The 13,149-nt window shown below is 48.4% G+C and overlaps 1 pseudogene; it reads right to left on the minus strand.

The window, feature by feature from the left end:
- Positions 1 to 347: 347 nt before the first annotated feature.
- On the minus strand, positions 348 to 12,585 carry LOC119309486 (annotated as a pseudogene).
- Positions 12,586 to 13,149: the final 564 nt, after the last annotated feature.

Genomic DNA, 13,149 nt, shown 5'->3' on the forward strand with positions numbered 1-13,149 from the left:
AATAGCACCGGGAGTCCTGAAACTTGTCCAGGATGTGATGATCTAGTCCAAAACTTGCAAAAGCAAACTATTGCATCCCACAACTTGCACCCAATGTGCAAATTTAGTCCTAACCAATCAGACCACGACAAATGGAGCCTAGTCAGCAGAGCCGGTCGGCGCAGCACATTTTGCAATTACCCCCCTCGCCTTAGCACTAATCTTGAGACAGTATAACCATAATACAGCAGCCTCATCAAATGAAGAAAAATATGAAATTCAGAACTCTCGATCCAATAAAGTAACCGGATCGGATCATATCTCATATCTCATCTCATCTGGGCTGATGGATGATTAAGAAAAATGTGTCAAACTGGCTGCGGCACCTCGTCGTAGCTGGAGACGTCGGCGGCCGTCTCGTCGTCCTCGTCCCACTCGCCGCAGACGACGCTGCGCACGAACTCCATGAAGGGCGGCCAGTGCTCCGGCGAGAAGAACTCGGCCCCCATCCGCCTTTAGGTGAAGAAGGTCGGCCTCATCCGCTCCGCGGTGACAATGTTGCTCTTGATCGCGGGAAGCTGCTGGTGTGCATCATCACCAGCGACGCGTTCTCGCCGGCGATGCGCGCGCCGTGCCGCCGGCACGCGTTCTTGATCTGCACTAGCAGCTTGTCCGGGATGGACCCCGTGTTCCGCTGCTGCTTGTTCATGCACACGTCCATGCCGGGCCGATGAACGTGTGCATGAACGGCACCTTGGCCGAGAGCTCCACCAGCTTGCTGCCGAACACGCGGCTCGCCATGCCGAGGACGCGGTCGCCGTGCTGAGGAGCTTCCCGGCGTACCAGGAGAGGAAGAAGTCGCCGTAGGGGCTGTCGCACGAGCCGTGGTCGCGGAAGAACTCGCTCGAGTCCGGCGACTCGTTGTACCGCGACACGTCGTGCGGGCCGGCGAGGCCCCACATCGGGTTGCCCAGCGCCTCCCCGTGCTGCCTCAGCTGCGACAGCATGTACTTGTCGTAGCACTGGAACTCGCCCACGCCGATGAACTGGGTCACGTCGCTCCCCGGCGGGTACGACGGGTACCGGAGCTCGCCGTTCGGCCCCAGCCCCACCGTCACGTCCTGAGCACCATCAATCGGCCCTAGTTTAATGAACAAAATGCAGGACAAAAATGGAGGCATTGGTATGGCATCTTTAGTTAGTTACGCACGGCGATGGTGGACTCGAAAAGGTTATCGAAGGCGTCGACGAAGCTGCGGAAGAAGGCCTCGTAGCGCTGGAGGTGGGCATTCCGGCGAGCACGGGGAGCTCGTCGACGGCGAAGGAGAGGCAGTCCTCGTGGCGCCCGCCGGCGCCGTCGGTGAAGAGGATGTCGCGGTCCTTGGCGGCGGCGGCGCCGACCCAGGACGAGAGCTTGGGGGCGCTGCCGCCCGGCGAACAGTGGATGCGGAGGGAGACGCGGAGGCTGAGGCCCTCGTCGCGGGCCATATCGGCCACGGCGCGGTACCTGGCCCACGAGAACTTGTCCGGCGACTCCGGCTGCACCACGGACCAGAACACCTACAGCTCCACGCCGTCCACGCCCATGAGCTTCACGGCGCGCATCCCGGCCTCGATGCCCCTGGCGGTGTTCACCATCGCGCCGTCCATCACTGAGTTGATCGGCAGGCGCACGAACAGCCGCACCGCGCCCACGTCCTCCACCTGACAGCATGCACACAGCGTTCCAACCGTCAAAAATAATTCGCGCCTTAATTAGTTGAAGCCCATTCTGCAATTAAGCACCACCACCCACCACATTGCGGCTGTTCTTGCTGCCGCCGCCGACGGCCTGGCCGGAGAAGCAGAGATGGAGCAGAGGGGGGAGTGGGTGGAGCGGAGAGAAGAGAGGAGAGGAGAGGAGGGGAGGGGAGGCGGGTTCATTAGTGCTAAGGCCAGGGGGGAATTGCAAAAAGTTCTGCGCTGACCGGCTCTGCTGACTAGGCTCCACTTGTCGTGGTCTGATTGGCTAGGACTAAATTTGCACATTGGATGCAAGTTGTGGGATGCAATAGTTTGCTTTTGCAAGTTTTGGACTAGATCATCACATCCTGGACAAGTTCGAGGACTCCCGGTGCTATTACCTCTTTCTAGATTAGCGCGTGTGGCTAGCGAGTTGTGGGCCAAACGCCATGTGAACATTCTGATCTTTCTCTGGCACGGCATCTTCCATATCCGGCTCCAGTACGTATTCTCACACGCATTGAGAGAGCCATGCAGTTCTCCACTCCGGCCTGCCTCAACTCCACTTGCTATCTCTTGCATCTTCACGTGTAGTTTATACACTTGCTTTACTGAATGCATGCCCTTCTCGTCATAGTGCCACGCGATGAAATCATGCATGCCTTCCCGCAAAGGAATCGCAAGGATCAGATCGACATCTTCTGGGACAAAGATATCCTGTACTAGCTGCTCATCCCATTTCCCATTGGTGGGGTTTATAAGTTCATGCACTTTGTTGAGCAGGACTCCGTTCCTTGGTGTTTGCACCCGCCGCGTCCAAGCTTTTGGAAGCCATGGGTCCTCCCAGATATCGACCTGCTGCCCATCGCCAATGAGCCATATGTAGCCGTGTCTGACCAGCTCCAGTCCATGAAGGAGGCTCCTCCAGGTGTAGGAAATGTCGTGTTGGAAATATGCCCTAGAGGCAATAATAAAAGTATTATTATTATATTTCCTTGTTCATGATAATTGTCTTTTATTCATGCTATAACTGTATTATCCGGAAATCGTAATACACGTGTGAATACATAGACCACAATATGTCCCTAGTGAGCCTCTAGTTGACTAGCTCGTTGTGATCAACAGATAGTCATGGTTTCCTGGCTATGGACATTGGATGTCGTTGATAACGGGATCACATCATTAGGAGAATGATGTGATGGACAAGACCCAATCCTAAGACTAGCACAAAAGATCGTGTAGTTCATTTGCTAGAGCTTTGCCAATGTCAAGTATCTTTTCCTTAGACCATGAGATTGTGCAACTCCCGGATACCGTAGGAGTGCTTTGGGTGTACCAAACGTCACAACGTAACTGGGTGGCTATAAAGGTGCATTACAGGTATCTCCGAAAGTGTCTGTTGGGTTGGCACGAATCGAGACTGGGATTTGTCACTCCGTGTAAGCGGAGAGGTATCTCTGGGCCCACTCGGTAGGACATCATCATATGCGCAATGTGACCAAGGAGTTGATCACGGGATGATGTGTTACGGAACGAGTAAAGTGACTTGCCGGTAACGAGATTGAACAAGGTATCGGTATACCGACGATCGAATCTCGGGCAAGTAAAATACCGCTAGACAAAGGGAATTGTATACGGGATCGATTGAGTCCTTGACATCATGGTTCATCCGATGAGATCATCGTGGAACATGTGGGAGCCAACATGGGTATCCAGATCCCGCTGTTGGTTATTGACCGGAGAACGTCTCGGTCATGTCTGCATGTCTCCCGAACCCGTAGGGTCTACACACTTAAGGTTCGATGACGCTAGGGTTATAAAGGAAGCTTGTATGTGGTTACCGAATGTTGTTCGGAGTCCCGGATGAGATCCCGGACGTCACGAGGAGTTCCGGAATGGTCCGGAGGTAAAGATTTATATATAGGAAGTCCTGTTTCGGCAATCGGGACAAGTTTCGGGGTCATCGGTATTGTACCGGGACCACGGGAAGGGTCCCGGGGGCCCACCGGGTGGGGCCACCTGCCCCGGGGGGCCACATGGGCTGTAGGGGGTGCGCCTTGGCCTACATGGGCCAAGGGCACCAGCCCCTAGAGGCCCATGCGCCAAGATAAAGGAAAAAGGGGAGAGTCCTAAAGGGGGAAGGCACCTCCGAGGTGCCTTGGGGAGGATGGACTCCTCCCCATCCTTAGCCGCACCCCTTCCTTGGAGGAGGGGGCAAGGCTGCGCCCTCCCCCTCTCCCTTGGCCCTATATATAGTGGGGAAAAGGAGGAGCAATCATACCTAAGGCCTTTGGTTGCCTCCCTCTCCCTCCCGTGACACATCTCCTCTCCCGTAGGTGCTTGGCGAAGCCCTGCAGGATTGCCACGCTCCTCCATCACCACCACGCCGTTGTGCTGCTGCTGGATGGAGTCTTCCTCAACCTCTCCCTCTCTCCTTGCTGGATCAAGGCGTGGGAGACGTCACCGGGCTGTACGTGTGTTGAACGCGGAGGTGCCGTCCGTTCGGCACTTGATCATCGGTGATCTGAATCACGACGAGTACGACTCCATCAACCCCGCTCACTTGAACGCTTCCGCTTAGCGATCTACAAGGGTATGTAGATGCAAACTCTCCTCTCCTTCTACTCGTTGCTGGTCTCTCCATAGATAGATCTTGGTGTTACGTAGGAAAATTTTTGAATTTCTGCTACGTTCCCCAACAGTGGCATCATGAGCTAGGTCTATTGCGTAGATTCTTTGCACGAGTATAACACAAAGTAGTTGTGGGCGTTGATGTTGTTCAATATGCTTACCGTTACTAGTCCAATCTTGTTTCGACGGTATTGTGGGATGAAGCGGCCCGGACCGACCTTACACGTACTCTTACGTGAGACAGGTTCCACCGATTGACATGCACTTGGTGCATAAGGTGGCTAGCGGGTGACAGTCTCTCCCACTTTAGTCGGAACGGATTCGATGAAAAGGGTCCTTATGAAGGGTAAATAGCAATTGGCATATCACGTTGTGGTCTTGCGTAGGTAAGAAACGTTCTTGCTAGAAACCCATAGCAGCCACGTAAAACATGCAACAACAATTAGAGGACGTCTAACTTGTTTTTGCAGGGTATGCTATGTGATGTGATATGGCCAAGAAGAATGTGATGAATGATATGTGATGTATGAGATTGATCATGTTCTTGTAATAGGATTCACGACTTGCATGTCGATGAGTATGACAACCGGCAGGAGCCATAGGAGTTGTCTTAATTTATTGTATGACCTGCGTGTCATTGAAGAACGCCATGTAAACTACTTTACTTTATTGCTAAACGCGTTAGTCATAGAAGTAGAAGTAGTCATTGGCGTGACAACTTCATGAAGACACGATGATGGAGATCATGATGATGGAGATCATGGTGTCAAGCCGGTGACAAGATGATCATGGAGCCCCGAAGATGAAGATCAAAGGAGCTATATGATATTGGCCATATCATGTCACTACTCTATTTGATTGCATGTGATGTTTATCATGTTTATGCATCTTGTTTACTTAGGACGACGGTAGTAAATAAGATGATCCCTTACAAAATTTCAAGAAGTGTTCTCCCCTAACTGTGCACCGTTGCTACAGTTCGTCGCTTCTAAGCACCACGTGATGATCGGGTGTGATGGATTCTTACGTTCACATACAACGGGTGTAAGACAGTTTTACACAGCGAAAACACTTAGGGTTAACTTGACGAGCCTAGCATGTGCAGACATGGCCTCGGAACACGAAGACCGAAAGGTCGAGCAGGAGTCGTATAGTAGATACGATCAACATGAAGATGTTCACCGACGTTAACTAGTCCGTCTCACGTGATGATCGGACACGGGCTAGTTGACTCGGATCATGTAATCACTTAGATGACCAGAGGGATGTCTATCTAAGTGGGAGTTCATAAGATGAACTTAATTATCCTGAACATAGTCAAAAGACCTTTTGCAAATTATGTCGTAGCTCGCGCTTTAGTTCTACTATTTTAGATATGTTCCTAGAGAAAATATAGTTGAAAGTTGATAGTAGCGATTATGCGATCAGTAGAAAGCTTATGTCCTTAATGCACCGCTCAGTGTGCTGAACCCCAACGTCGTTTGTCGATGTTGTGAACATCGGACATACACGTCTTGATAACTACGTGATAGTTCAATTAAATGGTTTAAGTAGAGGCACCAAAGACGTTTTCGAAACATCGCGAAACATATGAGATGCTTCGAGGGCTGAAATTGGGATTTCAGGCTCGTGCCCACGTCAAGAGGTATGAGACCTCCGACGATTTTCTTAGCCTGCAAACTAAGGAGAGAAGCTCAATTGTTGAGCTTGTGCTCAGATTGTCTGAGTGCAACAATCACTTGAATCAAGTGGGAGTTGATCTTCCAGATGAGATAGTGATGTTTCTCCAAAGTCATTGCCACCAAGCTGCTAGAGCTTCGTGATGAACTATAACATATCAGGGATAGATATGATGATCCTTGAGGTATTCGCGATGTTTGACACCGCGAAAGTAGAAATCAAGAAGGAGCATCAATTGTTGATGGTTGGTGAAACCACTAGTTTCAAGAAGGGCAAGGGAACAAAGGGATACTTCATGAAACGGCAATTCAGCTGCTGCTCTAGTGAAGAAACCCAAGGTTGAACCCAAACCCGAGACTAAGTGCTTCTGTAATAAAGGGAACAGCCACTGGAGCAGAATTACCCTAGATACTTGGTAGATGAGAAGGCTGGCAAGGTCGATAGAAGTATATTGGATATACATTATGTTAATGTGTACTTTACTAATACTCCTAGTAGCACCAGGGTATTAGATACCGGTTCGGTTGCTAAGTGTTAGTAACTCGAAATAAAAGCTACGGAATAAACGGAGACTAGCTAAAGGTGAGCTGACGATATATGTTGGAAGTGTTTCCAAGGTTGATATGATCAAGCATCGTACGCTCCCTCTACCACCGAGATTGGTGTTTGCGTTGAGCATAGACATGATTGGATTATGTCTATCGCAATACGGTTATTCTTTTAAGGAGAATAATGGTTACTCTATTTTTGAATAATACCTTCAATGGTCTTGCACCTAAAGGAATGGTTTATTGAATCTCGATCGTAGTGATACACATGTTCATGCCAAAAGATAGTAATGATAGTACCACCTATTTGTGGCACTGCCACGTAAGTATATCGGTATAAAATGCATGAAGAAGCTCCATGTTGATGGATCTTTGGACTCACTCATTTTTGAAAAGTTTGAGACATGCGAACCATGTCTATTGGTATATATGCATGAAGAAACTCCATGCAAATGGACCGTTTGAACTCACTTGATTTTGAATCACTTGAGATATGCAAATCATACCACATGGGCAAGATGACTGAAAAGCCTCGGTTTCAGTAAGATGGAACAAGATAGCAACTTGTTGGAAGTAACACATTTTGATGTGTGCAGTCCAATGAGTGCTGAGGCATGCAGTGAATATCGTTATGTTCTTACTTCACAGATGATTCGAGTAGATGTTGAGAATATTTACTTGATGAAACACAAGTCTGAATTATTGAATGGTTCAAGTAATTTCAGAGTGAAGTAGAAGATCATTGTGACAAGAGGATAAAATGTCTATGATACGATCATAGAGATGAATATCTGAGTTACGAGTTTTGGCACACAATTAAGACATTGTGGAAATTGTTTCACAATTAATACCGCCTGGAACACCATAGTGTGATGGTGTGTCCGAACATCATAGTTGCACCCTATTGGATATGATGCATACCATGATGTCTCTTATCGAATTACCACTATTGTCCATGGGTTAGGCATTAGAGACAACCACATTCCTTTAAATAGGGCACCACGTAATTCCGTTGAGATGACACCGTATGAATTATGGTTTAGAGAAACCTAAGTTGTCATTTCTTAAAGGTTTGGGGCTGCGACGCTTATGTGAAAAGTTTCAGGATTAAGCTCGAACCCAAAGCGGATAAAATGCATCTTCATAGGACACCCAAAACAGTTGGGTATACCTCCTAATTCAGATCCGAAAGCAATATGGATTGTTTCTTGAATCGGGTCCTTTCTCGAGGAAAGGTTTCTCTCGAAAGAGTTGAGTGGGAGGATGGTGGATACTTGATGAGGTTATTGAACCGTCTCTTCAACTAGTGTGTGGCAGGGCAAAGGAAGTTGTTCCTGTGGCACCTACACCAATTGAAGTGGAAGCTTATGATATTGATCATGAAACTTCGGATCAAGTCACTACCAAACCTCGTAGGACGACAAGGACACGTACTACTTCGGAGTGGTAAGGTGATCCTGTCTTGAAGGTCATGTTGCTAGACAACAATGAACCTACGAGCTATGGAGAAGCGATGGTGGGCCCGAATTCCGACAAATGGTTAGAAGCCATGAAATCCGAGATAGTATCCATATATCAGAACAAAGCATGGACTTTGATGGACTTGCCCGATGATCGGCAATCCATTGAGATAAATGGATCTTTTAAGAAGAAGACGGACGTGGATGGTAATGTCACCATCTATGAAGCTTGACTTGTGGCGAAGTGTTTTCCGACAAGTTCAAGGAGTTGACTACGATGAGATTTTCTCACTCGTAGCGATGCTTAAAGTCCGTCGGATTCATGTTAGCATTAGCTGTATTTATGAAATCTGGCAGACGGATGTCAAAACGAGTTTCCTTACCAGTTTTCGTGAGGAAAGGTTGTATGTAATACAATCAGAAAGTTTTTGTCGATCCTAAGGATGCTATAAAGGTATGCTAGCTCCAGCGATCCTTTTAAAGACTGGAGTAAGCATCTCGGAGTTGGAATGTACGCTTTGATGAGATGATCAAAGATTTTGGATTTATACAAAGTTTATAAGAAACTTGTATTTCCAAAGAAGTGAGTGGGAGCACTATAGAATTTCTGATGAGTATATGTTATTGACATATTGATGATCAGAGATGATGTAGAATTTCTGGAAAGCATATAGGGTTATTTTGAAAGTGTTTTTCAATGGAAAGCCTGGATTAAGCTGCTTGAGCATTGAGCATCAAGATCTATAAGGATAGATCAAAACGCTTAATGGTACTTTCAAATGAGCACATACCTTGACATGATCTTGAAGGTGTTCAAGATGGATCAGTCAAAGAAGAAGTTCTTGCCTGAGTTGTAAGGTACGAAGTTAAGACTTAAAGCTCGACCACGGCAGAATAGAGAGAAAGGACGAAGGTCGTCCCCTATGCTTAAAACGTAGGCTCTTCAGTATGCTGTGCTGTGTACCGCACCTGAAGTGTGCCTTGCCATGAGTCAGTCAAGGGGTACAAGAGTGATCCAAGAATGGCTCACAGACAGCGGTCAAAGTTATCCTTAGTAACTAGTGGACTAAGGAATTTTCTCGATTATGGAGGTGGTAAAAGAGTTCGTCGTAAAGGTTACGTCGATGCAAGCTTGACACCTATCCGGATAGCTCTGAGTAGAGAGACCGGATACATATAATGGAGCAATAATTTAGAATAGCTCCAAGTAGAACAGTTATTTGGATTAGCTCCAAATAGAGCGTGGTAGCTGCATCTAGGAGATGACATAGAGATTTGTAAAGCAAACACGGATCTGAAAGGTTCAGACCCGTTGACTAAAACCTCTCTCACAAGCAACATGATCAAACATAAAACTCATTGAGTGTTAATCACATAGTGATGTGAACTAGACTACTGACTCTAGTAAACTCTTGGGTATTAGTCACATGGTGATGTGACCTGTGAGTGTTAATCACATGGCGATGTGAACTAGATTATTGACTCTAGTGCAAGTGGGAGACTGTTGGAAATATGCCCTAGAGGCAATAATAAAAGTATTATTATTATATTTCCTTGTTCATGATAATTGTCTTTTATTCATGCTATAACTGTATTATCCGGAAATCGTAATACACGTGTGAATACATAGACCACAATATGTTCCTAGTGAGCCTCTAGTTGACTAGCTCGTTGTGATCAACAGATAGTCATGGTTTCCTGGCTATGGACATTGGATGTCGTTGATAACGGGATCACATCATTAGGAGAATGATGTGATGGACAAGACCCAATCCTAAGACTAGCACAAAAGATCGTGTAGTTCATTTGCTAGAGCTTTGCCAATGTCAAGTATCTTTTCCTTAGACCATGAGATTGTGCAACTCCCGGATACCGTAGGAGTGCTTTGGGTGTACCAAACGTCACAACGTAACTGGGTGGCTATAAAGGTGCATTACAGGTATCTCCGAAAGTGTCTGTTGGGTTGGCACGAATCGAGACTGGGATTTGTCACTCCGTGTAAGCGGAGAGGTATCTCTGGGCCCACTCGGTAGGACATCATCATATGCGCAATGTGACCAAGGAGTTGATCACGGGATGATGTGTTACGGAACGAGTAAAGTGACTTGCCGGTAACGAGATTGAACAAGGTATCGGTATACCGACGATCGAATCTCGGGCAAGTAACATACCGATAGACAAAGGGAATTGTATACGGGATCGATTGAGTCCTTGACATCGTGGTTCATCCGATGAGATCATCGTGGAACATGTGGGAGCCAACATGGGTATCCAGATCCCGCTGTTGGTTATTGACCGGAGAACGTCTCGGTCATGTCTGCATGTCTCCCGAACCCGTAGGGTCTACACACTTAAGGTTCGACGACGCTAGGGTTATAAAGGAAGCTTGTATGTGGTTACCGAATGTTGTTCGGAGTCCCGGATGAGATCCCGGACGTCACGAGGAGTTCCGGAATGGTCCGGAGGTAAAGATTTATATATAGGAAGTCCTGTTTCGGCCATCGGGACAAGTTTCGGGGTCATCGGTATTGTACCGGGACCACCGGAAGGGTCCCGGGGGCCCACCGGGTGGGGCCACCTGCCCCGGGGGGCCACATGGGCTGTAGGGGGTGCGCCTTGGCCTACATGGTCCAAGGACACCAGCCCCTAGAGGCCCATGCGCCAAGATAAAGGAAAAAGGGGAGAGTCCTTAAAGGGGAAGGCACCTCCGAGGTGCCTTGGGGAGGATGGACTCCTCCCCATCCTTAGCCGCACCCCTTCCTTGGAGGAGGGGGCAAGGCTGCGCCCTCCCCCTCTCCCTTGGCCCTATATATAGTGGGGAAAAGGAGGAGCAATCATACCTAAGGCCTTTGGTTGCCTCCCTCTCCCTCCCGTGACACATCTCCTCTCCCGTAGGTGCTTGGCGAAGCCCTGCAGGATTGCCACGCTCCTCCATCACCACCACGCCGTTGTGCTGCTGCTGGATGGAGTCTTCCTCAACCTCTCCCTCTCTCCTTGCTGGATCAAGGCGTGGGAGACGTCACCGGGCTGTACGTGTGTTGAACGCGGAGGTGCCGTCCGTTCGGCACTTGATCATCGGTGATCTGAATCACGACGAGTACGACTCCATCAACCCCGTTCACTTGAACGCTTCCGCTTAGCGATCTACAAGGGTATGTAGATGCAAACTCTCCTCTCCTTCTACTCGTTGCTGGTCTCTCCATAGATAGATCTTGGTGTTACGTAGGAAATTTTTTGAATTTCTGCTACGTTCCCCAACATGTCGTCCCTCGGTGCTGCACTCAGGATATTGCCGTCCGGATAATACTTTGCCCTCAGCACTTGGGCACACAGGCTCTCTGGTTTCTGGATCAGCCGCCATATTTGCCTAGATAGCATCGCTAAATTGAAGGAATGTATGTCTCTGAAGCCTAGGCCTCCCTGCGCCTTGGCTTTCGTCAGTTTTGGCCATCCAATCCAATGTATTTTGGACTCGTTATCTTGCTGACTCCACCAAAATTTTGCAATGAGCGAGCTTATCTCATCACAAAGGGTTTTTGTCAGGTAGAAGCAAGACATGGCATATGGCGGGATGGCTTGGGCCACAGCCTTCACAAGCACTTCCTTTTCCACCTTGTCTAGGAGTCATTCCTTCCACCCTTGCATTCGTCGCCAAACTGCATCCTTCAAGTATGTAAATACTTGCTTGCGAGATCGTCCCACATACATAGGTAATCCGAGGTAGCGTTCATTCCAGGTTTCACATGAAATATCGACGCCCCTCTTCACATCTTCCTTTTGTTCCACACGTGTATTTGCACTGAACATGATGGCACTCTTCTCCTTGTTGATGCACTGTCCCGAGCATTCTTCATACAAGTCAAGTATTCGCTTCAGTTCATTCGCCTCAGTACTGTTGGCCTTGATCATTAGGACCGAGTCGTCTGCGAAGAATAGGTGGGAAATGGCCGGAGCCCCCTAACATACTCGAACACCCCCAGCCTCCCTTCTCTCTCAGCCGCTTGCAATAGCGCAGACAGGCCCTCTGCACAAATGACGAACAAATACGGTGAGAGGGGATCCCCTTGGCGCAGCCCCCAGGTAGGCACGAACTGCTCCGTGATGCTGCCATTAACCTTTATTTGGTACCAAACGGCAGTGACAACCCATGCATTACAGAAACCCAGCCTCTCCATCGTCAGCTTGAGAAAGCTCCATTCAACCCGGTCGTACGCCTTGCTCATATCAGCCTTGATCGTTGCGTAGCCCTCTTTTCCTTTTCTTTTGTTCAGCAGCATGTGGGAGAGCTCATATGCAATAAGGACATTATATGTTATCAAGCGCTCTGGCACAAACGCACTTTGGTTATCTGAGATCACCTCGGGCAAGATAATCTTTAGTCGGTTAGCCAGCACCTTTGAGACAATCTTATATAGAGCATTGCACAAACTTATAGGCCTCAAGTCCTTTATCCTGTTGGGGTTCTTCACCTTTGGTATCAACACCACATATGTATCGTTCCACCCTTCCGGCATCTGTCCACCATTCAACACATGCAGCACCTCCTCCACAATCCTTCCTCCCATCATGCTCCAGTGTTTTTTATACACCAACGATGGCATACCATCAGGTCTAGGTGCCTTCAAATCGCCAATCTCTGATCGAGGGCTACTTTTATCTCCTCTTTTGTGAACTCTTTCATGAGGCACTCATTCATTTGCAGTGTAACCCGCGCCTGGACACTTTGCACCATCCCCGAAGATCTGGTGCTGCGTTTTGAGGTGAACAAATCCTGAAAAAAAGAACACACATAGTTAGTCATCTCGGGTCCCCCCGCCACCACCGAGCCATCATCCCTCCTCAACTCCTTAATTTTGTTATTCTTCTTCCTCGCGGTAGCACACTTATGTAGAAACTTAGTGTTCCTCCCCCACTCCTTCAACCACCATACGTACGCTCTCTGTCTCCACTTTATATGGATTATGTGCTCTAGGCGTGCTACCTCTCCTCTCCACCACGCCACCTCCTTCACTTTCTCTTCTGAGATCCCACGCCGTCGCCATTTCTCCAGCTCACAGTTTGCCTTCTTCGGCCTCGCTCCTAACTCGCCCACAACTTCCTTGTTCCATTTTGTTAGTCTTCGTGCCACT

The sequence above is a fragment of the Triticum dicoccoides genome, chromosome 5B (assembly GCF_002162155.2).
Source record: "Triticum dicoccoides isolate Atlit2015 ecotype Zavitan chromosome 5B, WEW_v2.0, whole genome shotgun sequence".
In the NCBI taxonomy this organism is placed as follows: domain Eukaryota; kingdom Viridiplantae; phylum Streptophyta; class Magnoliopsida; order Poales; family Poaceae; genus Triticum; species Triticum dicoccoides.